The 27,275-nt window shown below is 51.8% G+C and overlaps 1 long non-coding RNA gene across 1 annotated transcript; it reads right to left on the bottom strand.

The window, feature by feature from the left end:
- Positions 1-2,975: 2,975 nt before the first annotated feature.
- On the bottom strand, positions 2,976-23,006 carry LOC119814667. The gene is made up of 4 exons (XR_005285449.1): positions 22,840-23,006; positions 10,831-10,943; positions 8,349-8,480; positions 2,976-6,214 (listed from the first exon to the last, which is right to left on the bottom strand). It is a non-coding gene; the product is annotated as an uncharacterized LOC119814667 (long non-coding RNA).
- Positions 23,007-27,275: the final 4,269 nt, after the last annotated feature.

A 27,275-nucleotide genomic window follows, 5' to 3' on the forward strand; every position in this document is an offset into this window, starting at 1 on the left:
GTTCACATAAAGTGACTGTGACCTGCAGGCAGTTAGCTGGTACTCAGTGGAAGGAAGCTCTTTCAGAAGGAGCTACAAGGGTAAAACCTGAGATCCTTGAAGATTGACATCCAGCTGGATACTGTTTCAAAGCTGCCTGAAAAAAAGCAGGAAGTGTGTTGCAGGAGGTGCGCTTGGCCCTTCTCTCCTGCTCTGTTAGGCTCTTAAGGACTAGAGCCCAAGGACTCTAGAGCCTCGGACCCGTCTGTAGGAAAGCTGCTCAGGCCTTTCTCTCAAAGGAACAGTGTAGGTGGCCCTTGGTACCTGGGAATGACCATGTCCAAGGGCTTTCTATAGTCTAAATATGGAGGTTTGGGGGATCCCACGAGGCGTGTGATGCTGTCTTGAGCGTCCCAGCACCTAATGTGGCGGTACACACCTGTATGTCCAGACCTTGGGTTTGGTCATATTTTATTTATATGTATATTTCTGTGCGCAGGTGCTCATGGAAGGCAGAAGAGGGTGTAGAATCTCCTGGAATCACGTTGCTTATCTCCCAACATGGGTTCTGGGAACTGAAACCACGTTCTCTGGAACGTCAAGTATTCTGTTTATTTGTTTGTTTGTTTGTTTGTTTGCTTTTAGGGGTTTTCAAGACAGGGTTTCTCGTAGCTTTGGAACTAGCTCTTAAGACCAGGCTGGCCTTGAACTCATCACCTGCCTCTGCCTCCTGAGTGCTGGATAAAGTGCGCCACCACCACCACCTAGCTTAAATAATTTATTTTTTATTTATGTACATTTGGTGTTTTACTTGCATGAATGTGTGTGAAGGTGTCAGATCCTGGAGTTACAGACAGTTGTGAGCTGCCATGTGGGTGCTGGGAACTGAACCCAGGTCCTTTGGAAGAGCTGTCAGTGCTCTTAACTACTAAGCTATCTTTCATCAGCCCCAACATCAGTACTCTTAACCACTGAGCCATTTCTGAAACATAACCCCAGCCCTTGGAGGCTGAAGCAAAGACAATTGCAAGTTCAAGGCCAGCCTGGGCTGCATGGTGGAGCTATGTATGGTGAGACCTATCTCAAAAAACAGACAAAAATAAACCCTCATTTGTTAGCTTTGTACCTGAGGACAACTGAAGCTGTGTCATTGCAGAGCTGGGCTGACGGCCTGAGGTCACTCAGAATCACACACCTGTGTGATATGTGAACAGTTAGCTTCAGACCGAGTTTTCTGGAATGAAAGGGAGGGACTGCTATGCGTTAGACCCCCCAACTCCTCTGTGGTCCTTGCTTAATTTAAAATTTAAGGGTCCTGTCCCCCCCACAAGCCTTTACATTGACATACTTGGAGTCGTAGCCAGGAAGCAGCCTGAGAACAGCAGGAACGTGATGGGCAGTCCAGATGTGGCCCCGGGTTGCTGTCTGTATTGGCCTCTGGAAGTGATTGGCAAGTGGGGGCACTTGGGGTCACAGCAGTGAATACTGGGGCATTCTTCCTCACCCCCACACTCCAGGAAGACTCAGGACACAAGCAAAGGTCCAGCACTTTATTATGGTTGAAGAACACAGAGAGGAAGGCTTTTGAGGTTCGTCCCCAATGGGAAAGCCACTGGGGGCAGCCTGAGGAGGCTAGGCCCGATGGTGGGACACAGTATGATGGAGGGAATTGTAAGCGTTGGCTGAATCCTAGTGTCACCACTCCTGAGTGTGGCCCCAGGGTGTCTTACCCTCTGTTAGACCTGGGTTCCTTGTGTGCTACATCACCCCCCCCCCCCCCCTCACTTGGGTGGTGAGAGGACCGGGGCGAGGATGTATGTAACATGGGACCTGACAGATGGGTCAGACAGTGGGGTCAGCAGCAGCCGCAGGGTATGAGCAGAGAGGGCATCTCTCTTCAGAAATGTCTTGCCGGAATGCCTGCTAAGAGCATAGCTTGGTGTAGCCCCTGGGCAGCTACCTGGTCTCTAGAGATATGATGCTATGCCCAAAAATGAGGGCTGTGGAGGGATGGGCGGTTGCTACTTTACCAATTCACCAATCATTCCTTTACCAGGGACAGTTAAAGGAGAGTTTCTAAGGTGTGTGTGTGTGTTGTGTGGTACACGAATGTGTGCACAGGACTAGTTGTCCTCTGTCATTCTCTACCTTGTGGTTTTGAAATATTTTTTCTCACTAACCTGGAGCCACAATTCTGGCCAGACTGCTGACTGCAGAACTCCAGGGTCCTCCTGTCTCCCCCCCCAAACCAGGATTAGGATTATAAATGTGACCCCACAGCTGGCTTTTTACATAGGCACTGGGCATCTAAACCCAGCATTGCCTGACTGGGCATCCCCCTCGTTCCCAAAGTTCTAGTTTTTTTTTTCCTTCACATTTATCTTAATTATGCATGTGCCAGTTTTGCTGCGCACAGCACGGCACACACGTGCGGGTCAGAGGACGGCGTTTAGGAGTCAGTTTTCTCTTCCTGTCACGTGGGTTCTGGTTTGATTTGGGTGACAAGTGCCTTTACTGATCAGCCATCTCCTCTCCCCAGCCCAAGTTCTAGTTCTATACCTAAATGTCATCAAGGATTTGGACATTCACCCAGTCAGCATCCCATAATGCAACTGGAGAGGCGGTCTTTCTATTTTAAGTTTTGTTACTTTTTGCTTCACCTTCCTCCCCTCAGGAGGGTCTCATGAAAGCACCAGACTGGCCTCACACTCCCTATGGTAGCCAAGGATGACTGTACCCTTCTGATCCTCCTGCCTCTACCCTGCCATGTGCTGGGATTATGGACATGTATTCCCACACCTGATTGTGCGAGTGTTAGGCATGGAACCCAGGGATTCACACACTCTAGACAGGCCACTCTACCAACTGAACTATATTCTGGCTCTAGATTTTTTGTTTTTTTTTGTTTTTTTGAAACAGGATCTCACTATGAAGAGACATGTTACTCTGGCTGTTCTGGAACTCAACTGTATAGACCAGGCTGGCCTCAAACTTGATTTTTTTTAAAGCACAACAAATTTATTAAGGAAAAACGAGAAAGAACTCCCAAGAGTTTAGGGGGCAGGGAGCTAAAAGGAAGATTACTTGGCCCTACTTTCCCTTTCGGCTCAGAATTCAATGCTAGGGGCCATGGAACTTATAAACCTATCCTGGCTCTGCTTTTTTGCTGTCCTGGGTGAACTTGCCTGGTTTGGGCCTAAAGAAAACCAACTGTAAGCCGCGGGACAGCATCTCTGGCAAGGGATAAATAAGGCTTAAGCATGTCTGTGCTCCAAAAGTGACTGGGCAGAAAGAATTTTGGCAGGAGTGTGTAGAAACCGGAAGGCAAGCAGCAGAGAGATTCCTGCGCAGTGTATAGGGAAATCACAGTGTTCCTGAAAGTGAGCAAAAATACCACCAGGGGGCGCTCAAAATCTTGTATTTCTACCCCCAAAGCTCAGTTTTCTGTGGCTGTTGCCTCCAAATCCACCAGAGATGAATGGTTTTTCGTTACCTAACTGATTTAATAAAATTTTAAAATAAATTTGTGTCTGACTTTCTTAATAATGTGGATATGGGCCTGCGGTCCCTCCTTACCGTAAGGCCCCCGCCAGGGAAGGAATGGGGAGGGTCACAGTGGAGGGACCGCGGCCTCAGAGTCCTGCTCCAACCGCTGGGACAAGTTTTCTCAAGAGCGAGGCAGTTCTGAGGTTCCCACAATCCAGCCTCCCGGGGGTGTTATGAAATCCGGCACAGTGGAAAGGAAAGCAATGCAAAGGTCAGAAGGGCTATCCCGAGGCCGCTTACCTCCAGTGTACCGCCTTCTCCTCCCTCATCCCAGAGAGGAAATGCCAGGGTGGGAAGAGGCAGATCCAGCAGCTAAACCATGACCTCAAGAACAGATTTTCCAGGAAGCCCCATCTTAGCATCCAAGGGATTCCTGGGAAAACTGGACCGTGAGGACAAGGTGGGGAGAGAGGCTTCAGCACCCGCCACACCCCTAGGGACCAGCAGTTTTCTCAGCGCCCAGCCCTAGCTCTGGCAGCCAGCGTGGGGTGCTGCGGACTCCCAGGGTGCAGCTTCCTGCCCTGGGAAGAGCGATTAGAGTTTGAAGAGGCTTGGAAAGTACCTTCCTTGGGGTCAAGGAAGCTGCTGATGTTCATGAGAATCGATCAGACGAACCAGAGAGCGTCTGGGACCAGTTCCTTCCCCCCACTGCCATAGGTCAGGAGGGGGAATTTAAACCAGTTTGGGTGAAGTCAAGGTTTCCCAGGCTTCTGGCAACTTTCTCCCGGCTGACCTCCAGCAGGTCCCTTAAACTCTGAGTCTTGGTTGTAAAGGGACATCAGATAGGACCTACTGGGTGAGGGGGCCAGCATGAAGAAAGGGAGGCCACGGGACTCTTAGACCAGTGTGTGGTTCTGCCTTTGTTTACTATAAGGCAGAGAGTAGACAAGACCAGAGTCGGGTTTGTTCTGTTTTCCTACTCTCTTGCTCCAGGTCCCATAGTCTCGCAGTGGATAAGAAGGTAGACCCCAGCTCATACATCCGTATGGGACCCTAGGGCCAGTTACTTAACTAAGACTTAGTTTTTCTCCTCTGTGAGGTGGGTCGCCTTTCCTCTGACCAGGTGCAGGTGGTTAAATGCCAATGGGTGTATCCCAGTGGCTCACCTTTGCTGCCCCATGCTTCTCAGAAGCCTCTGGGACAGGATCCACATTTGTGAAATGCCTGGGCTGGGTTTAGGTCAATAGCTCGGAGCCAGAGTTAGAGGCCCGGATAGTGAAGACTATGACTCCACGCCTAGCAGGGATGCGCAACATTTTGACATTGCAACATGACAGCGTCATCTACAATGTGTTGGGCTGCCAGGGCCCTGGGCCGCTACCTCCAGGATGGAAGAGTGGTTAGGGGTTGTCTGATGACCTACAGAGATGAATGGGGTTCAGCCTAGGATCACTTAGAGTGGGTAACTGTGTCTGCAGTGTTGAGAAGGATCTGAGGGTATGAGGGAACCCTTCCAGAATGGATAGATGCCTTGATTTGTTAACAGTGTCTTCTGTGGCTCAGGAAGAGAAAGTGGAGGCAGGGTGTCCATACCGGTCCCCCACCGAATGGACCAGCGGCCTACTGTTACAGATGCATGGGAGCAGTCAGTACTGGTGCGGCTTTACCTCAGGAACATCACCATGGACTGCTGGGGCAGAGTCTAGGGACAACCTCTTGGACCTGCTACCCCACCGCGTCAACACTTACCACGTTCCTGAGACGGCTGCAGAACAACTTCTCCCTTCCTGAGCTACAGTGCTTCATCTCAGACTCCCAACTGACCAGAGATGCAGCACTGCACCTCAGGCTGGGAGACAGGCGCTCCGCGCGAGCTTGGGCTGCCCTGTTCCGCTCTCGGGCTGCAGCCCTTCTCCTGGACAGGAGGAGGAGTGTAAGCCTCCCACCCTGCTCTCCCCTTGCCGGAGCCCTCTGAGACTGGAAAATTCCACCTTCTTTTCCTTTTTTTTTTTTAAGTTAGCTTTCTTGAGGTAGAGCCAATCCATTTAAAGTGTGCAATTAGTTTTTTTTTCTCTGCAGTGCTGGGAATGGAACTCCATGCCTTGCACGTATCATATACCTCCTGTGTCCACTCACCTCGTGGTCCCCTGCTCTTGTTCACCACCCATCTCTGTATACATTCTGGGCAAAATAGCACTTGTGAGAAGCCATCCCTCACTCCTTTAGACCCCAGGACACCTTCTTCATGTTCTTGTCCACCCTGTGAACTCTGTTTCTTCCCAACTCTTGAGGTAGAATTTTCTTCTGTGAGCACATTCTCCTTCATGGGGAAAGGGAGCTGGCTGGATTCCCTCAGTGCCCAAATCAGGGCCATGATGAACGCTGCTTGAGTTGCAAACCACCTCATCCTCTCTCTGGGCCCATCCGCACTTACCTCTGCAGTTCCCTGAGGCCAGGGCTCCTTTGTTATAATGTGGGGTCTCTAGAAACTGCACATGACAACAGACATAGCAGACATGTGCTGGTCGCTGACTGAGTGCCATGTGGAGAATTATTTTCTTCTATGGGCGTGGCTTGTGTGGGAACTTCCAGGTGAGCAGGGTACCCCAACCCCAAACCACCCACTCACCCCTGCTCTTGATAAGATCCCAGGGTCCCGGAAGACCTTTGCTTCATGGTGACTGTGGTGGCCTTGATGCTGGATGACACACACTTTCAGGGTTGTCTGTAGGTAGGCTTTTCCTCAGGGCTGGGAAAGAACATAAAAGAAAGTTTGCCTCCCTTTTAGAAACCCCATAGCTCCTAGGCCTCCAACAGGGATCTAGCCAGCGCGACCCCAAGGTGGGGATGGGGTGCGGGAGCAGTAGGAAAAATGTTCTCTGATTTGCTGTTAAGGCCAGGATACTTTCGTCCTCAGGCGTCCCCAGCCCAATCCAACTTCTTTCTGTCTGCAATTGTCAGAAACTTTCCACGGCTCTCTTACCAGGAAATTTTAAACACAGGACTCTCTTGGGAGTCAGAACACCGTGTTCTCTTTACTCTGTTCCCACAGCTCCCACAGACCCTGGGAGAGGCATCACTGAACCTGGCCAAGGGACAATCCAGTAAGTAGCTGGTGGGGTTGGGGAGGTGGTGGACACAGCCCTGCTGGGCCACACCGAGTCCCTGCCTTCCCAGGGTGCAACTGTGCCCAAAGCCCTTTGGCCTATACTTCCTTTGCTTTCTGGGGGAAGCAGATGGAGTGGGTGACCGTGGAGGTCATTTGGTGGCACACCATTTGGGTTGTCCCCTGCCACCCTGTCTGCCCTCCTCTCCCCCTTATCCTCCTTCTCTTGTTCCTTTCTTTTCCTTTTTTCTTTCCGGAACCAGAGACATATGTAGATCAGGCTTAGCTCAAACTCATTCAGTGTGTAGAACTCCTGATTCTCCTGCCTCCACTTTTAGGAATGCTGGGATTACAGGCCTGTGCCACAATGCCTGGCAGCCTGGGGTCCTAAGCGTAGGGAAGAAAGCCTGGCTTGGGGCCTGGCAAGCCACAGAAGACGCGACAGTGTGGTACTGAGGCTGTGCTCTCACGCCATGGTTTTCAGCTGTGGTTAGTGTTAATTCCCCATCTATAACAAGTATGTAAGAAGATTCACCTTACACCCTCAAATGCAACTGCAGGCAAAAGCGACAAATAGGACATTTGATGGCTAGGTCCGGGGCAGGATGTAGAGCCAGTTCCACCTTCTGGTCAGTTTGTGGGGCTGGAAGAGATCACCTTGGCTAGAGGACCAGGAGTGGAGGCGGGGTGAGGGGGGGGCAGGCATTTTAGACTTGCAGATATGTGTTCAGAAAAGGGAACTGAGAGCCACTGCTATCCCACCTTGGGATAAAGGAGAGCACAGCAAAAGTTTTATATATTCGGGGTGGGCTACAGGATCTGGACAGAAGGTGGTCCATCTTTCTTAAGGAGAAGTAAATGGCTGGACAGTGCTGAGAGGCAGGTGTTCATCCAGGAAGGGTCTTTGCCTCGTCTTCCTTGTCCCATCCTTGGATAAAGACTGTCTAGTTCTGGCCCTGTGATTCTAGAATCATCAAGCTGGTGAACGTTTAACTACACATATCCCCATAGGTCTCCAAGGTTCCAGAGAAATACAATCTCCCCCCCCCCCCCGCTGGTAAGAGTACAAGTCATACTGGGCTTCTTAGTTCAGAGCAGCCGGGCCTGGCCCCTCACCTTAACCTCCATGCTGAAGGCCTCAGTTTCTTAGTCCTCTGGGTTTGGGACAGGGTCTCATAGTTATGCTAGCTCATTCTGCAGATCCAGCCAGCACTGCTTTTGTGTGCTTGGGGACTATGCCCATGCACTTGTGGTTAGCATGGCCTCAATACTGTCGGCGCCCTTGCAGGGCACGGAAGGCTGAAGTGGGAGGAAAGCACTGGGCAGGGCAATGGGGGCAGACTCAGCAGAAGTCCCAAGAGCCTGTGAGAGGACTGGCAAGAGCTTATGGCCAGGGAGGTCCCTTCCTCCACCCCCTGGGTAGCTCAGAAGGCCTCCTGGAAGGGTTGGGGTGGGGACTGGGATGGCGGGGAGGAGCAGTGGGACAGGAAGGTGAGCCTTCTGGCTCTCTGACTCCGGAAACATACGTGTACTGTGCTGGGCTGGTAGGCAGAGCTCATCTGCCTCCCTCACTTCTTCACTGAGAAGAGGAATGTACTCCAAGAAAGGCTCCTTCGCCCTGTGGTACTGTCAGAATATGGGAGAGCTTGGGATCCAGGCTCTGTCTCCAGCCCTCACAGTTATTTCTCACTGAGCCCCTTCTTCTCTGGCGCTCTGATACTTGGTTCCCCATTCTGTTTAAAGAGGTGATTTGAAGCAGTTGGACTTCGGATCTTACCTTGCACTTGGCATTGACTCTCGGCATCTTGGCATTGCTGCAGGGGGTGGCCCTCTTTTTCTCCTTTTCCTACGTCTTCAGAAAATGTCTCCAGGCTAGGGGAATCTCTGGCTTCTGTCTGTTGGGAAGCTCCTGGGAGGGGTGAGAGGAGGGGGAGGCTGAAGGAGAAAATAAACAGTGTTTGTCTGGATAGTCTCAGGCCCAGGCAGGACGGACCACTCCGTGGCTCATGCCCTTATATGGCAAGGGCTGCTGGAGCTAGGAACCCTGCCTGTCATTCCTCACCCCACTCACCACTCAACAGGGACTGAGAGCCACCACTGGTCACCTGGGCTGCAGCTAAGAAGGCAGGAAAGGCCAAGCACACATCCCAGGAATCACCTATGGGAACTGAGCAGCCATCTTGGCCTCTGATTGGAGTAGCAGGTGGAGGGTCAATACTGGGTTGAAGGGAACAGCCTGGGCCAACTAACTAACTCCCGTCTCACAGAGACCCCCTCCTTCTCGGGACCTCTGTTTCTCTCTGTATAAAATGCCAGCATGGACGAGGAGAAGTTAATCAGCCCATGGGGTGAGAGCAATTGCTTCCCCATTTTGCAGAAGGTGAAAACAGGCCCCAGAGAGGCTAAGAACAGTTACGCAACTGAATGGGAAATGAGGTAGGATTTGACTCAGGTCTGTCTGGTATCAGGGCCTGGGATCTGGCATCGGGGGTCCTGAGAGGGGCAGATTGCATTGACGCAGAATAAAGGGGACAAATTTAGCCATCACACGTGCTACGCAGGAAGTTGATTGTGCTGGAGATGTGCCCCTGGGAAACCAGGACTGCTGTAATGCTCCCCACACAGCCTAAGGGGACCAGGTCTGTCAGACAGGGGCAATGTGCTGTTTACTGGGTGTCCTCAGCGTATGACACAGGGCCTGGAACAGATTAGGGCCACAGAGGAGGGACCTGTGGAAGTGCTGAATGAATAAGCCTCGCTGGTCACAGCTGTGCCCTGGTCACAATTCCAGCTCTGCAGCCTGTTCTGAGGATCAGTTAAAGCGATGGATAAGCAAAGAAAGGAAGCCAGGCCGTGGTGGGCACACGTCTGTAATCCCAGCACTCGGGAGCAGGCAGTGGCAGGCGGAACTACTCTGTGAGTCTCGAGGTCCCGCCTGGGTTCTACAAGAGCTTAGTTCTATTAGCCGGCTCCAAAGCTACAGAGAAACCCCCATCTCAAAAAAACAAAAAACGGAGAGAGAGAGAGAAAGAGAGAGAGAGAGAGAGAGAGAGAGAGAGAGAGAGAGAGAGAGAGAAAAGAAAGCAAGCACGGAGTTGGCTTTGCTTCTCTGTGCACAGGTCCCTCTGCCCTCTAAAGTGGCCTCCAGCGTCTCCCTGTGCTGATGCTTTCTCAGCTGTTTCCCCTCAGTCCAACTGTGGGACCAAGGGGACAGATGTGCTCAGGACCCAGGCCCTGAACTCTGCTTGGAACCTCAGGCTGGGCCCAAGTCCCAGACCAGCAGCAATGACCGTGGGAGAGGCTGCAGAGGGGAGCCCAAGGGGGTGGAGGAGTGGGCTGCTGGGAACGACTCAGAAATGTGCCTCACACAAGCACGACATCCTGTGTGCTCTCAGGCCGGCCCTGGAACCTCCCTCACCCCATCCATCATCCTGGCATCTTCTCTGAAGGCTCCTTCCTGGGGCTGGGTGGGGGAGGGGGTGGGGGCTCCCGGCTGACTGTCCCCTTGCCAGAGAGAGTGCAGCTGGCCACTCTATGGGCCTGCTTAATGTCCGCCCTGAGGGTCGCGGGCGGAAGGAGGCGTCTGCAGCCTCCTAATCCAATTTGTTTATAACAGTCTCTGCAGCTCGTTTGCTCACAAGTGAGGAGCGGGCGTGTGCTGTGTTGGGGTGCACGTTCACACACATGTGGAGGCTACACGGGGTGAACAGGTGGGCTGTGTTACATAAGCCTTGTCTCCCATCCATGGACTAGTCCCTTTCTGCTGCCCTGCCTCCCCTCTTTCATCTCCAGTTCTTCCTGTTTATTCCAGCCCTGATAGATCTGCACCAGACTCCTCTGCATACTCAGACAGGGCTGAAGAATCACCTCCACCCCTGGGAGCTGCTGTTATCAATAGCTTAGTCCTTGCCCAGAGCCCCAGGATCCCAGGTAACCCTCCTACCAAGCTCTTCCATCTCTAAGGAAGATTACTATTGTGTGTGTGTCTTCTTCAAGCCAAGCTGACTTCCTGTTGCAGTTGGAAGAGAACAGAGAGGGATGGGAAGGGGTCTCACACTGTTGGGTGTCCCTCCTCTTTGCTTCCATTAATTCACCTCCATTCCAGCCTCCAACACTGCTGAAAGGCTGCCCCATGGCTAGGCTCTGCTCGTTGAGATTCCCAGCATTCTCTCTGAGAGCATGGGGATGAGGAGCTTGTTTGAGGGTCACAGGCTATTCCTTGAGTTCCCTGAGTTGGGGTGTATGTGGGGAACACTTACAGTTCTGGGAGCAGGCTGCCACCGCTGTCCGTTTTCTGGTTCTCGGGAGGATTTCTCTCTGGGGCTCCTCATTCTCTAGCGTAGTGGGGAATTTGACTAGCTGTCACTCTTGCCTGAAAGGAACAAAAGGTCTGGCTCTTCAGAAGTATTCTGGGCCACTCTGTGACCAGAGTGCTGAACCCCCAAGAGCCTGTGCCTGATATTGCTTTCCGAGAGACTAAGAGAGTGCCTGGACCACTCTGAGCCCAGCCTTGGGCTGACTTGCTGAGGTTTATCAAGCCTCATGGAATTGTCCTTTGGGCCCTACATGGCCAGGATCCCTGCTGTGCCCACCTTTGAGAAAGAGAGATCACCTTCCCTTTTAATGCGGCTGGACCGGTCAGTGAAAGTTCTGCTCTCCAAGGGCATTGCCCAGAGACACTGATGGCCAGTGGTCCCTCCCATCTCTCATATCACAAGTGGGCTGTGCTGGAGAAGGCCACAACCTGGGGTAACTCGGTGACGGAGACTGTAACCTTCTCCCAGTAACACAAGGCTCTTGGCCTTGTAGAATAGCCCTGGAAGGGTACAGCAACTGCTGAGGTGGGAGGGGACTGAAGAAGGCCTTGCAGCTTGCTCAAGGCAATCTTGACTGACCGGGGTTCAAGGCAGACCAGGAGCCAGGCTCAGCTGCCTATCCCCTGAGCTCGGATGACCATAAAGCAAAGTTCATGCGGTCATTGCCAAAACCAACGCCTTCTCCCAGGGGACAAGACACAGCTGTTCTCTTGGGAGAGACGGTCTACCTTAGCTTTCCTTTGAGGCTCCCTCCCACACACGGGTTCCACAGCTCTTGATCCCAGGGCCCAGTTACCACTTTAAGCTTGTACAGAATACGGGAGAGGTTTGAATCTCATCCCTAACCCTTCCCAGCTGTGTTTCAGGATCCTCGTCTTCACCTGGCTTATGACCTCACATCCTTGCTTTAGACAGTCGGGGCAGTGGATAGCAAGCACAGTTCTAGGCACAAGGCAAGCCAAGACTAAGTGACGGCAGTTTCTATTGTTAGCGTGGTAAGTGCAGGGGCGGGGCAGGAGGGTGGCATCTGGAGGTGTGGATACCGACGACAGGAGCCACCCCTGCCTGGCCCCTCCTCATGTTCCTTTCTGTACAGCTTTCCTCGGCTTCTGTTTCCAGATGCCCTCAGCCCCTTGTCACCCTGTAAAGTTCACCAACCTCACACGCTCCCTACTTCCTCCCCAGGGAATGGTGTTCTGGGACTCTTGAGCAAGCCCTGGGAATGCAGCATGAGGTAAAAACCAGCAATGCAGGGCAGAGAGAAGAGGGAAGAGAAGGGTGCTCCTGGCTCCTCTGGAACCCCAAACTTTGCCTCCAGCAACTCAGATGCTGGGGTGAGAGGAAGGCCTAAACACCTCGATCCCTAATTTCCAACGAGGGCAAAAAAAAAAAAGAGTGGATTTCCGCCCAGCTTCCCTTGGCATCTCCAAGCAAGATGGGGGAGAAGAGCTGGGAGCTCTTGATGCACCTCCCCCTTGCTAAGAATGTTTGCCCAGTTCTCATTAGGAGCCTTCTTATGGAATTTTACAAATGAAGAGACCAAGGATCTCAAGGATCACAGCACCCCCTCAAGGTCACAGGAGTCCCAGTCCGCCCCATGCAATCCAGCACGCACCGTCCTCGCTCCCCTGAAGCTCAGACCGTCCTTGTCTTGGAGGGAAGGAGGCTGAGAAGAGGGAAAGCGGTTTTGGTATGAGCAGAAGTCATCTGGGCCCTGGCAAGGCCATCAGAAACTGGGAGCAACGGTTTTCTTGTGGGTGTAGCTGTCTTTCCTGTGCCATCTCTCTCGTTCGTTGAGTATTTGTTTTAAACAAGCAAAACCCCACTGCCGTTATAAAAGCCTTGCTTCTGTCCTGTTTGCCTTTTTTGGGTTTGTGTATATGTTAGTGTGTTCCTGTGTGTGGGTGTCTGTGGTGGTCTGATGGTCACAAAGGAGGGGAAAGGGGATAGGGCTATGGTGCAAAGGGACAGCTCCATCTTGGGTTAGGAATGCATGGGCATATTACCAGTGAGTGTAAAGACCAGAGGTGGTTGACATTAGGTGTCTTGTATAGTTCGCCAACATTTTTTTAAAAAAATTATTTAATTATATCTCTCTCTCTCTCTCTCTCTCTCTCTCTCTCTCTCTCTCTCTCTCTCTCTGTGTGTGTGTGTGTGTGTGTGTGTGTGTGTGTGTGTGTGTGTAAGTACAGTGCTCTCAGAGGGTACAAGGAGGTGTTGGAGCTCCTGGGACTGAAGTTGCAGATGGATGTGAGCCACCATATGGATGCTGGGGTTTGAACCCAGGTCCTCTGCAAGGACAGTGTTCTTAACCACTGGGCCATCTCTCTACTTATCATCTAGAGGGATCTAGGCATCCTTTCATCTTGGCCTCCTCAGCACTGAGATTATAGGTGCTATCAGAGCATCTGGCTTTTACGTGGTGCTAGAATCTAAATCCAGATCGTTCATTGTGCATGGCCAGCACTTTACCAGCGTCCATCCCCTTCCCACCCTGCCCGTCTTCCCTGCTTTGCAAAGAACAGGGTCTCCAGTACTGCAGGGCTTTGTAGGAATGGGCATTGGGCTTGTTTCCTGGATAACAGATACTGTTTTCTTCTGGACCATTGAGGGCAAGGAGATTAGCAGGCGCCTGCATATATAACCCCCACAGCTCATGTGCGTGGGTCTCCCCCTCTCTGCGTGTCAGGAGCCACATGTGCAGGACATGGTGGGAGTGGAAGGGACTTCCTGATGACAGGACTCTCCCAACTGACCCCGTCCCCATCTCCCTTCCCTCGCTGCTGCACTGCAGTAGGACCTGAAATCTTGGTGCGTCCTGGTCTCACGCCCTTGTTCGGATGAGAACACTGGGGCGCGGAGAGGCGAAGCAAGGGATGCAAAAGGAATGCTTGAAGTCAGCTGACATCCAGCTAAGGTCCTGACCTCATCTATTGACTGAAAGATATCATTGGTCGACACAGGGGGCCTCTGGGAGGAAAGTGGGGGAAAGAAGAAGAAGAAGGCCTTAAGTTCCCTGGCTTTGAAGATGGAATAATCATGACTTCCTTCTCCAAATAGCTTTTGGCCCTTCCTAGAAGCCAGATGGCGGATGTTTGGAATGTATGTTGTAAATACTGTTTCAGGAGGGGGTGGGGGACTGATGCGTCACTTTCTCCAGTAACCAGAAAAAAGATCTGAAGGAGGGCAAGAGGAGGGAAGCCGGCTGTGAAAGGATTTGGAGGAAAGGAGAGGAGAGGAGAGGAGAGGAGAGGAGAGGAGAGGAGAGGAGAGGAGAGGAGAGGAGAGGAGAGGAGAGGAAAGGAGACATGTGTGTATGTGTGTGTGGGTGTGTGTGTGCATGCTCATGTGGTGGTGGTGACATGTGTGAGTGTGTGCATATGTGTGGTGGTATGTGTGAAGTGTGTATGTGTGTGCACGCACGTGTAGTGGTGTGTGTGTGTGCGCGCGCGTGCACGCGTGTGTGGTAGTGTGTTTGTGTATGTGTGTGTGTGCATGCATGTGTGTGTGACGGCCACAAATGAGGGTAAAGGGACGCGAGACAGCAGCAGCTGGGGAAGGGGCTGTGGTGCAAAGGGACAGCTCCATCTTGGGTTAGGAATAAATCCTACATCTAAAAATAACTCAGCCTCTCCCCCAGCAGGGCTGAGAAAGGCACACTTGCCCTTTTATGGTAAGAAAAGCATCTCAGAGGGAAGCTGGGCTGGAGCCTACAGCTCTGGATGGAGCCCAGCCATGGGGTCTAGGGTGGGACGGGGCTGGTAGGGGTCCAACCTGATGGGCTGTCCTGACCCGAGTCCCCTACTGTCTGTGAAGGATGAGCTGAGGTGAGGGCAGCAGGGTCCACCTGGGAAAGTCAGTGGATCTGCTGGATGCTAGTATTAGGTCCCAAGAAAGCTCCTATCGTCTGCTTGATATTGGTCTTGGGTCCTGATGCCTCTAGTTCATACCAGGATGGCTCTTGTGCCCATTATCCTGAAAAGCACTGTAGACCACAAAAGGGCACTGACTTGGGAGTCAGTCCTCCTCCAGTTTTAACTGGCTTTGCCACCTTGAATGCTGTGCTAACTTCCCTCACTGGGTTAATTTTATTTACTTATTTAACTATCTATTTATTTATTACTTTTGTTTTTAAATTATTATTTATTGTTTTTTTTTAAGGTAGCATCTCACTGTGTAGCTCTGGCTGTCATAGAACTCACTATGTAGACCAGGCTGGCCTTGAGTTCACAGAGATAGACCTGCCTCTCTTCTTCCCAAGTGCTGGGACTAAAGGTCTGAGCCATTATGTCCCAGAGTCCCCTTATGACCACTAGGGTTTCCTAGTGCAAGGCTCAGGCTCACCCTGGACTCACTATGTACCCCAGGCTAGCTCTGAACTCATAGCAGTCTTCCTTAGGTTTCTGAGTGCTGGATTTCAGGTGTGAGTCACCACGCCACACTTGCTTCCACGATTTTTCTCTCTCTGGGAATTTCTTGGCTGGAAAGCAAAGCTTGGGCATAGAGGAATCTGGAGGCTGCTGTTTTCTTCCTGCAGCCCACCTGCTCCCTCTGCCAAGCCTCCTGGGTAGATTAAGATGAGCGAGGCAGTACATCATGGGACGGGGTGGGGGGGATTCCTCTGCTTTTCTGGCTCCTCGGATCTAGAACCTGCTGAAGACACTGAGGCCTCTTGTTTAAGTCAGTCATATAGAGAGCTAGGCAGAATCAAATAGAACCAAGGGCTTCCCCATCCCAGCCTTGGTGGTTCCTTGGTGGCCGCCTCCCATTTGCAGTTCCAACAGCTTGGGGACCATCTCTAGCCACATAAAGGGACTTAGAGGACAGAACAGCAGGAACTGGCAATAGGTTGCTATTAGCGGACAATGGACCCTGACATGTTCCGGTTGGGTACCTGCCTCTCCTCTGTCCCTGCCTTTGGTATGAGGAGCCTCCAACATTGCCTCCAAACTGCCTAGAAGGCAAAGGAGCCCTAAAGGATGCATGTACTTAGACAGTGTGATCTTGGGGAAGCCTCTCCTCAGCTTCTTTACCGTTGACATGAGGAGATGGAGCTCTGATGCCTGTATACAAGGACTATTTTACCCAGACGTCACCAGGTTACCAGCGGGAGCACATCAGAAAGTGTTCTAGTGTTAGCCAGCCTGAGGCAGGGGCTTACCACTCACAATCGCCCAGGCCTCTGCTCCACACTGTCTGCTTTTATTCAGGGGAAACCTGGACTCTGGGCTCAGGAAGGCTCTAGTGCTGAGCATCCCTGCCCTGTCTGTTGACCTGGCTGCTGTTTGTCTTCACTGCTCCAGGACTCTCCCCAAGCCTGACTGGTTCCTGAGCATCTTCTCTGGACCAACCACCTCCCCAGGCTCTAGAAGGTAGTGGACTACCTGGAATTGCTCCTGCATCCTAGCTCACCATACTGACTTTTGTGACTCAGCCTAGGGAAGCTGCTTGCTTCTTTCACTGCTGGGGAAAAAAGAGGGAGCAGAAGGAAAAACCGAGGCATCTTGATTGTTAATCAGCTGCTTTCCTGTGACCCTGGTGGAATCTCCATGCAGACTCTCTGGAGCGTGTGAACGGGCTCTCAGCCACTCTGCCCCCATGGATCTCACTCCTGCAGGCTGGGAGGCCATTGGATGGATGGTCCCTAGGGACCTTGTTCTCGTAAATAGTATCTAGGCCTCTCTGGTCAAGCCTGGAGTCCCCTGGGAAGAGCAAAAGATCACAGTAGACTAAGAGGAAGAAGGGGGTAGGGGAGCCCAGGAAGCCTCTGCACAAAGTCAGTGCAGGACTGACATCCTATCAGTCTAGAATCGGACATGCAGGCAGGTAGGCAGTGACCTATGCTCCATGGTTGTCCCATGGCAGCCTGGGAAGGCATGTGAAGTCGCAGGCCTTGGGGGGGAAGTGCCCATAGGGACTCTGATACCTAACTTTTCTCTCTGTTGTCACTGCTAATCTACATGCTTCTTGGGATAAGAAGCTCATTACTTCCAAATCCCCGCCCTTCCTGCCCCAGGAACAAGACTATTGGAGACTCCCCTCTGGAGGGCAGATGCCATGGGCATCTCTGGGGCTTCATGTGCTGTCCTCTGAGCTGCAGACTTCCTGCTCCTCTGGAATCTCTGAAGATGTTTGAAGTTAGTGACTATAGTCCGCTGATTCCCTGTCCTGACTCTTCTGTCCCCTTTCTTGACATCTGTGGTCACATTTCCTCATCTCCGTGCTCCTCTGGGGTCCTTGGTCTGATGGTGTTTTGGGGAAGAAGAACAGATTAAGGGCAAGTACCAACAGAACTAAAAAGCCTTCTGACTCAAGCCATTCTAGAACCCTCTGCCCGCCGCCAGCCTCAGTGAGCTGATAGGCTCTGAAAACACCTTTGCAGTTTTGCTTCTTAGAAATTCCTAGCTGGAGGTGGTGGTGCACGCCTTTAATCCCAGCACTCAGGAGGCAGAGACAGGCGGATCTCTGTGAGTTCGAGGCCAGCCTGGTCTACAGTCTACAAGAGCTAGTTCTAGGACAGGAGCCAAAGCTACAGAAACCCGGTCTCAAAAAAACGAACAAACAATGACAACAAAAAAACCCCAAATAATTCCTCATCCTGCCATCTCTCCTTCATGTAGCAGCTTCCCCTCAGGTGGAGTCTTGGTGTCTACATGAACTGGTCATGAGCTGCCTGCCTTCCCCCCCCCCCCCCCCCCGCCAGTCCCAAATGGTGTACCAGGACCTGCAGATCTCAGCAGGGCATGTCACTGCCTTAAGTGTAATGGTGACAGAGCCAGGGCCAGGCCCTCGTCCAGTTCACCTTAGAAGATACCCTAGGCTCTTCGAGGTTGGTATGCCTGAGATCTATTGGCTCAAGAAAGGCTGGCAAATGAGGGGTGGCATCCTGGCTACTACTTACACAAGGTAGCCTGTTTTGACCTGTTCCCATTCCTGTTTGGCTGGGCGAAGCAGAGGAGGAAGGGTAGAGAGACTTGGTTCGGCGGGGCAGGGTTCATTTCAGCTGCCTCCCTGTGACACAGTTAGGGTCCACAGTAGTACAGACAGACATGGCTCATGAGGAGGTGCCATAGGGTCACCTTTCCTTGACCTAGCTCACCGTTCCTTCTGCAAGACTCTGAAGGGCTCTGTGGGAAGGGGCAGTCCAGGACTGACGAGGCCTCCAGTCAGATACAGACCACTTGGCAGATGCTCACTGGAAGGGTCTGACTGGAATCTGCATGTTCTGTCCTCAACTGGTTGAGAGTAGGGGGTTCTGTCACCATAGTTATTCTAAATTCGGAAGGCACAGAGCTTCCTCCCCTAAATGCCAAGTGTCTTATCAAGCTGGAACTGGCTCTCTGATTCACGGCTCTCTTGTCAGGTTCTATAAAACCACGGTTAAGCATATGGAGTCAGCCAGATTTGGGACTGAGTCCCAAATCAAATCCCTGTGTGATTGTGAGCAAATAATCAGACCCCTCTGAGCCTCTGGCTGACCTGAGGGATGAAGGTACTTACCTCAGGGCACAGGGCAAGGTGGCCTTGATACACAGCAATTTAGTTGTGTGGGAAATGAAAATGCCCGGAATAGATCATGGGGTCCCGTGTGTGCCAAGCAAGCACTTCGCCATTGGCTCACAGCACCCCCAGTATGAAAACTGTTCTTTGAGACAGGATCTCCTGTAGCCCAGGCTAGCTTGGAACTCACTATGTAGCTGAGTATGGCCATGAATTCTTGATCCTTCTGGTATGTGCTAACAGCATGTACTGACAGACCTGGCTTGAAATTGTTATTTTTCTCTTTTTTCAATAATAATAATAATAATAATAATTATTATTATTATATGTTCACTTGTATTTTGTCTGCACATATGCCTATGTGAGGATGTCAGAAGCTCTGGAACTGGAGTTACAGACAGTTGTGAGCTGCCATGTGCGTGCTGGGAATTGAATCCAGGTCCTCTGGAAGAGCAACCAGAGCTTTTAACCACTGAACCATCTCTTCAGTCCTGAGAACTGTTATTTTTGAAGGAATGAGAGCATACTAGTCCTCAGCATCCAAGAAGCTAGGACTCAGCAGGACATCCCCTCCCCGAGAAGCTGCCTGGGGCTGTGGCAGCTATGTTTTCTTGCATAGGCCCCGTATGCCAGTCATTGCTCCATGGACTTCACGAGCTTCAGCTCCTTCAATCCAATCAGCGCAGCAAGCTATCCTTGTTATTAAGTAGCTCAATCTTCCTACTTTACAGATGGTGTATTAGAGGCTCACGGAATGGCAGCTGCTTTCAGGCAAATGCAAGATTCAAACCCAAGCAGCCCGTGCAGATCTGGCCCTGTGATCCCAACTTCCTGTGATCTCACGTCATTCTTACAGCATTCTGATCATCTTTGCCTCATTTCGGGGGGGACCCCCGCCCCACCCCCCACAGAACTCTGCATTCTCAACAGACCCAAAAGTGGCTTGAAGGAGCTGGATTGTGCGGGCCAACGGCGTGGGCGAGACCCACTGCGCATCAGGCATGCTTCAAATTGGAGAAAAGGTTTGTGGCGTCTGTGAGATTGCCTCCAGTGGATTCTTTGGCAAGCAGGAAAATGGCTGACCCCAGAGCTCTCGCAATGTGTGCTGATGTCAGGTCCCCATGGGGTTTGTCTAAACAGGCTGTGAGCAGGGATTGCTCCCGGACTTTACCCACCCAAGCCCTGCAGCTCACTCCCAGGCATTGGACCCAGGGTGCACCAGGGTGACTATTGCTCAGATCCCACCCCGGGGTCTTCCTAAGAGTGTGTGATATAGGCGCTCTGATAGGGCAAATTCCTAGGCATCCATGCGGACGAGGGTCGGCAGCCTGCAGAATACATATGAGTGTGCCTGCCTTCCTTCCTCCACGCCCCCGCTCCCCTTCCTTCTTTTGTGGTACTAGGAATGAACTAATGCTAGACAAATGCTCTACTACTGGACTACATCCTCAGCCCCCTTCTTACATTATTTGATGTATACAAAATAAAGTATATATATATATATATATATTTTTTTTTCTTCAAGAAATCCTACCATTTCTAGTGTGGTCAAGGAGAGGGGTCTGCCAGTGAGACATGTAGAAATAGCCTGATGGAAGACCATACACACACACACACACACACACACACACACACATACACAGTGACTTTCCATGCTATCTTCAGGCCACACCCAGGACCCAGTAGCCTCACTCCAGGTATAAACTGGAAAAATTCTGGCCTCTGTGCTCAGGAGGTTGTTTAAAACTGAACAAAAAATAGAGGACAACATTTCTTATGCCTCCTCTCTTCCTCTTCTCCTTCTACTTCCAGGATGTAGCCCTGGATGACCTGTAACTCATTAGGTAGACCAGGCTGGCTTTGAACTCACAGACCCGCTTGACTCTAACTCCTGAGTGCTGGGATTAAAGGCATGTGCCACTACACCCAGCTTTCTCAAGGTTCTCTGAGCCACTCCAGGACCTGAGCCCCAGGGCAGTTCTGATGGAAAACTGAAGAAGTGGCAGGGCCACCATCAAGGACCTTGGAGACCTCCTCCTGGGAGGAGTCTCACCTGGGGAGTCACTCAAAGCTTGGGTCTGTGGCAACTCAGGGTCTGGAACTTTCCATTCTGCAGAGCTGTATTAGCTTTTTTCCAGAACTGGCCAGCAAGAGAAAGGGCTGAGGTTGGCCACAAAGCTGTAGTGTGGCTAGGGCACCAGCGCCTGTCTCCTCTGTTTTGGGACAGTCTCATGGCTGAGGGACAGCAGTGGCCTCAGCTGGGAGACTTTCACCAAGCCCCAGTACAAATCCTGAGATGGGAGTCTCCTCCATATGTCTGGCTTCCTCATCAGCACTCAGGGGATCTGGGCCAGGTGAAGAGCAGGCAGATGGAGGCTGGGTTTATGCCTCCTACCTAATTTCTCGTGGTGAGAGCTTGGGTGGGTTGTGGTTTATGCCACAGCCAGGGACACTGGGATCATTTAATCTCTCCCAAGAATAATCTTAGGAGAACTACAATAATGCAAACCATTTAGCTGGTGTCTGGCTCCTGGGCATGCCCCCATACATATTCTACCCATGAAATTTATTGGACACTTGCTAGGAGGTCCACATGGCCATAAGCAAAGCGAGAAGTTGGAGGCTCTTGGTAGAGACAGCAGCCTCGGGCAGCCAGCACACATATACAGTGTCGGACCTCTCTGTAAAATGGGAACGATCGCACCTAGCTCCCCAAGTCCTGCAAGGTTCCACTGAGTTGCCTCAAGTAAAACTCTCAGATTCCCGGACCTCCTAAGCGCTCAACAAAAGAAAGCAATAGATTTCTTATTTACAGTACCTGAAGGAGCCCCTGGCTGGGCAGACACACACTCTGCCCTGGCTCTCTTGTCAGCGGATGGACCCAGAGCTATGATTTCTCTCTGGGGGTTGCCGATGCCCAGCTGTGTCCTGAAGGTCTCAGGTTGCTCTGCAGCTCTGGGGACTTGCATTGCTGGTGCCCAATTCCAGGCAGAGGGTGAGAGCAAAGGGAGTTGTCTAAAGCTGGTTGCTCTTTGCCTGTTTCCTCTGACTGGGCTTTATTTTACCTCTCTCTTTCTAGAGTCTTCTCTCTCTAGGGCACTCTGGGCATTTCCTCCCTCCCCCTGTCTCATTTCCTCTCCCTAAACATAGCTGAGACACATATGTCTCTTATTCCTCACCACGGCCACATGGGGTGAGAACTTAAGCTGCACCTATTCCGTAGATGAAGGAGCCTAAGCCGAGATGGCTGACGACTGGACCAAGCACTTTGATATGTAAACAAGCCCAGAGTTGGGCCCCATCCCTTCCGAGCCATATGGCCTTGGGTGACCAGGTGCAAGAAGAGCAGATGTTGTGTAATCTGAAACTGGAGGACTGTGCTCCTTTCGGGGGCCCAGATGGGGCCACTGTGTAGGCCCAAGGAGTTGGATGTTGTCTGTGTGTTCCAATCTGAGCTCCGCCTGGCCCCCACACTGCCCATCACAGGCCTGCCTTCCAAGGTTCTGGAAACCGCCTGTGATTTCTTCACCCCATTCCTGGCCCGAGGTCCTGCACTTGTGGCTTATTGCATCAGACATCATCTCTGAGCCCACCAGAGGCAGCATAGCACCCTGGGGAAACCAGATCTAGGGCTTCAGCTAGACACCCTGAGGGTGTTCTCCATCACGTAGGCTCTAAGCCTCCAAACAGCCCTCAGGGCTTTGACCAATTGCTTGAATGCAGAATCTATGCCCAAAAGGTGCTATAGCCCAGGAATCCCGAGGGAACTTCCCCCCAGATGGCTCAGAAGCCACACCCTGCATCTCCAGACCATTTGGTCCAGTTACACATCTCGATGGATAAGCTGACCCAGAGAGGGATGGGTACCTTCCCATAGCCATATAGTCCAGCACTGAGTGCAGATCTAGGATAAAGTTCAGGCCCTACCTCCTCAGTGTTCCTTCCTAGTCCCCCCCTTTTACACACAGTCAGCACCCCATCCTTCCAGCCCTTGGCCTCCTACTCCCTGGTTGCCTGAGTATACACGGCTGCCCCACCCCCAGCTTTGGCTTTTAGAACCGTTATTCGGAAACAGTTTTCCTTAGCAGGAGCTCCAGATTCTTGGAGCTGTGGTGTGAACACCTGGTACAACAAGGCAGAGTGCTGTCAAGGTAGAGGCAGGGCTAACTGCCCAGATGCAGCACCGTGGGAGCTTGGCCTGCCAAGGACATAGGCTCAGACCCTCGTTCCTCATTCAGCAGAAGCAGTCAACAAGCCCATAGCACTGGAGCTGGCCAGGGCTGGGCTGATGCTTGGTGATCACCGGATCCAGTCCTGGTACAAATAGGGAAACTGAGATCCAGAAAGGCAGATGGCCCATAGCAATTCAATTAGCAGACAGCACGGATGAGAGCCCCTGGGAGGAAGCCCCGGAGGCCCGCTCTGGGACCCATGTCTGTGGCTGGTCCTTACCTTGGCTGTTGTCTGGCCCAGGGAGGACTCTTCGGAGGTGGAGGCTCAGCTTATTTGGGGTATGGTTGTGGGTGTCACTGCTTCTCAACTAAGTTGACTCGGTTCTGGCACCTCTTGATGCTACAGGGGCATTTTAAGCAACTGGCATCGGACCCCCCTCTGCTCAGCCCCTTGCCCGTGGCTCTCTGGCCACGGAGTCCTCGCTGCCTTTTACCTTATATGAGCTGAAGAAGTGAGCCTGGTGTTGAGGCAAGGCGGGTGCTGAGTCCTCCCTGGGCCCCCCATTGGCCCGGGCGCCAGCCACGTGACTGCCTCGCCTTGACCTGCCCCTGGTGCCGAATGTTTCTTTTACCCCCTAAGGAAGGAGTGGTTGACAATTTTCATATTTCTTCTAAATTTGGAGGTTTCAGACAATGCTGAGGGCTTGGCTCCAGCCGCCAGAGCCCATGTGGAAGTTATTAAACTGGAGAAGGGCAGCAGGGGGAGGAGGAGGCAGGGAGGAGAGGAGGAAGGGAGTGGGGGACGGACTTCTGAGGGTTGCCAGTTGTCAGCCTGGGAACTTAGCAAACTCCTGGGGGAGAGCTGTGTGTGAGAATTTCCTTCCTCTCCCGTTGCCCCGAGTCCCAGGACTGGACAACGGGGCCCTGGGACGTTTTGAGAATCCCCCAAGAGAAAGACAGCAGTTGAGGCTTCTGGGGCTCAGCGGGTGATGGGAACGGTGACGCATGGCAGGCCCCAGGGAAGGCAAATCTCTTCTCCAGAAATCCAGGACCTTGAGCGGCCACTCCTATCCCTGTGCAATTGAGGTTCAGGGCCCACACAGTGAGGCTGCCCAGATAGGGCAGGCTCTTGAAGTCAGGCGTGCGGCGTTGGGGGACTCTCTCATCCTAAGGAACAACCACAGCCTCTTTCTTGTTCAATGCCTCACTGTATGGCCTGGTTGGATCTAGGACTCTCAGATCTCCATATTGGTTAACATGGTTTGCACCACCACACACAACCCAAGGCCTTAGCTCTTCTCCCTGCTCCTGTTCTATCTCAGCCACCATCCCTGGCCACCTCAGGATGCCCCACCATGTGCCTCGCTGGCATCTTTCCTAGGGCTCATCACACACTATCTTGCCCTTTTGCCTGCCTGGTTTACCACAGGCTTCTCTAGCAGCGGGTGACTTTCTATCCAAGCTCTGAGTCCCCAGGCTTCCCACAGTGCTGGTCAGAACTGCATACAGAGGGGCTGCTGGCCGTGGTCAGCTGGAAGCTCGGCTCCGAGACCTGCAGAGAGCTTCTTCCAGTGGTCAGCCATGCCCTCTGTCGAGAGCCGTCACTCTGTCCCCACCCTTCATGGCCCAGGCCTACCCCTCAATGCCCACACTAGGTAGCCATATCCTCTGACTATTCACGGTCTGATTCATAGACACCTGGACCCCAGGCTGGGAAGGACCCGGGACTGCCCATCTTTTCCTTTCCTGGGGACCACTCTATGATCTGCTTCTACCATTCATGTCCCTGCTAGTAATAGACTCATGGACCCACGCCATCCTGTGTGGATCCAACCAGGGCGTCCCTAGGGTATGGGGGTGACAAGTCAGACACAGTTTCTTTCTTTCTTTCTTTCTTTCTTTCTTTCTTTCTTTCTTTCTTTCTTTCTTTCTCTTTCTCTTCTGTCTGTCTGTCTGTCTGTCTGTCTGTCTGTCTGTCTGTCTGTCTGTCTACATAGCCTTGACTGTCCTGGTACTCACTGTAGACCAGGCTGGCCTTGAACTCACAGAGATCCACCTTCCACTGCCTCCTGAGTACTGGTATTAAAGGCGTGCATCACCCACCACGTCTGGCCCACATGGCTCCCAATCAACTGGGAGGAATAAAATAATAAAACACTCCTCACCTACCACCTGGTCCTTGAGGGAAGCGTTTTCTGGAACTGGACAGGCCTGTGCTCCTTTCTGCCTCTACTACACCCAGCTCTGAGTGTGGGCCGTTACCTCTGGCACTCTGAAGTTTTGCCTTCGTGACCGTGGACAGTAAGTAGTCCCTCTTTGTGTGGCCATGAGGCTTGGCAGGGTGGCAGTGCATCCTGGGAAATGTTGTGAGCAGGAGACAGGAGGGGGCTGGGGTCAGCTCTACCCCTAGATGCCTGAGGGGCTAACATCTGTGAAGCTAGCCTTCCTCCTCCTTAGAATGGAGCTGAGGAAACGCTCAACTCCCAAGGGCCTGGCACGCAGCAGTCACTGCTCATGTCCCGGCTTCCCTCCTCAGGCTGGGAGACGATGCCACGCTTGCATTCACTGGCATGCAAGTGAGAGGTGGTGAAGGGGGAGAAGGCTCATCATGTCCCCTTCCGCAGTCTCTGCATGGGAGTTAGCCATCTGACAAGGGTACTGGGAGGGAAACTTCCTCTCTCCAGTCCCCAGGTTCCAGTTGAGTAGAATAAAGCAATACCTCCAGAGCCCAGAGGGAAGGCAAAACCAGCTCAACAGAATCACCAGGGAAAAACCACTCTGGAGACCTTGCTAATTCAGGCATGTGCTGTGCATGTGAGCTGTGGGGACCCGCCATTGCACCCACTCAAGAGCTCTGTGGCATCACGCTAGTCGGACCTACCTGTGATAACAGCATGGTTATCAGAAAATCCAGTCTGGTGTGCTGGTGAATGTCTATTGTTCTAGCTGCTCAGGCGGTTAAGCCAGGAGGACCGTGTTAGTTCAGGAATTGAAGTCCAGCCTTCAATTCTCCAGGCAATGGAGAAGGACTTTGTCCCTGCCTCCCCCACCCCCCTGAAAAAAATCCATTGTCATGACGTGGACTAAAGAGAAAGGGAAGATAGGGTTGCCTCTCCCTCTGCAAAAGGACTAAAGAGGGGCTCTAGTTTATACAGGCAGAGATATGGGAGAGACTGTGTTTTAAAAACAGGGTCTCAGGTAGCCCAGGTTGGTTGCTCTGTGGACAACAGTACTGGCCTTCAACTCCCGATACGTCATCAACCTCCCAAGTACTGAGATCCCAGGTGTATGCCATCACACACAGGTTTAAGCAGTGTTGGGGATCCAACCCACAGCTTGTGCATGCTAGAACAGCAGCACTCTGGCACCCGAGCTACACCCCAAGTTCAGGAAAGACCTTGAAACAATCATTGGAGACATGAAGGAAGATAGGGGCAGATGGGCTTTCTCAGTAAAACAGGAAGCTCTAATTCTCTGCCATCAGAGAATGCAGCAGAGGCTGGATAACAGCTTGGAAAGTCCCTTCTGGCTCTGAGGGTCTCAGAATGAATATGGATTTCATGTCATCTTCTTTCTTTATTGTTTAAAAAAATATTTGTTATGTATAGTGTTCTGCCTGCATGTATACCTGCAGGCCAGAAGAGGGCACCAGATCTGATTATGGATGGTTGTGAGCCACCAAGAGGTTGCTGGAAATTGAACGCAGGACTTCTGGAAGGCAGCCAGTGCTCTTAACCACTGAGCCATCTCTCCAGCCCTTATTTCCTACTTCAACCCCCAGTCATTCCCTTGTTTTTAGCCTTGACTTCCTTCCTATTCTCTCCAAGGGTACAGCTCAGAGGTGAGAAAAATTATGTTTTATGCAGGGTCCATCACCCCTAAGTTAACAGCACTGGGAGGCAGAGGCAGGCAGATCTCTGAGTTCAAGGCCAGTCTGGTAAATTCCAGGACAACCAAGGTTACACAGAGAAATCTTGTCTCGAAAAACTGAAAACAAACAAACAACAACAGCAAAACAAAACAAAAAAAACCAAAAAAATACTAAATTAAAAGTTAAGCTTCAAGCTGGGTGGTGAAAAAAACCAAATAAGCTTATTGGTTCACACCTTTAATCCCAGCACTTGGGAAGCAGAGGCAGGCAGATCTCAATGAGTTTGAGGACAGTCTGATCTACAAAGTGAATTCCAGGACCGACACAACTGTTACACAGAGAAACCCTATCTCGAAACAGACAAACAAACAAACAAGCCAGACTTATAGACACATGTCTAAATCACAGCACTTAGGAGGCAGAGGCAGGCAGATCTCTATGAATTTAAGGCCTGCCTGGTCTCCATAACAAGTTCCAGACCAGCAAAGGCTATAGAATGAGGCCCTGTCTAAATAGAAACAAAACAAACAAAGAAAAAAACCCAAAAAGCAACACCCCCCCCAAAAAAATAAAAACACACTGCACGCCTTCATCAGTGGTGTCTATTTGAATCAGCGAAGTGAGGCCATGTATCTTCTTCAATGGTGTCTGTTTGAATCTGGGAGGTGAGACCACTTGCCTTCTTCATTGATGTTTGAATCTGGGAGGTGAGAACACTTACCTTCTTCATTGATTCTTGAATCTGGGAGGTGAGGCCATGTGCCCCTTTCACTGCTGAAGTTCCTAATGGCTCCTCTTCACTGTCAGCTTGACTAGATTCAGAATCACTATGGAAACATCTCCCT

The sequence above is a fragment of the Arvicola amphibius genome, chromosome 5 (genome assembly GCF_903992535.2).
Source record: "Arvicola amphibius chromosome 5, mArvAmp1.2, whole genome shotgun sequence".
NCBI classification, from domain to species: domain Eukaryota; kingdom Metazoa; phylum Chordata; class Mammalia; order Rodentia; family Cricetidae; genus Arvicola; species Arvicola amphibius.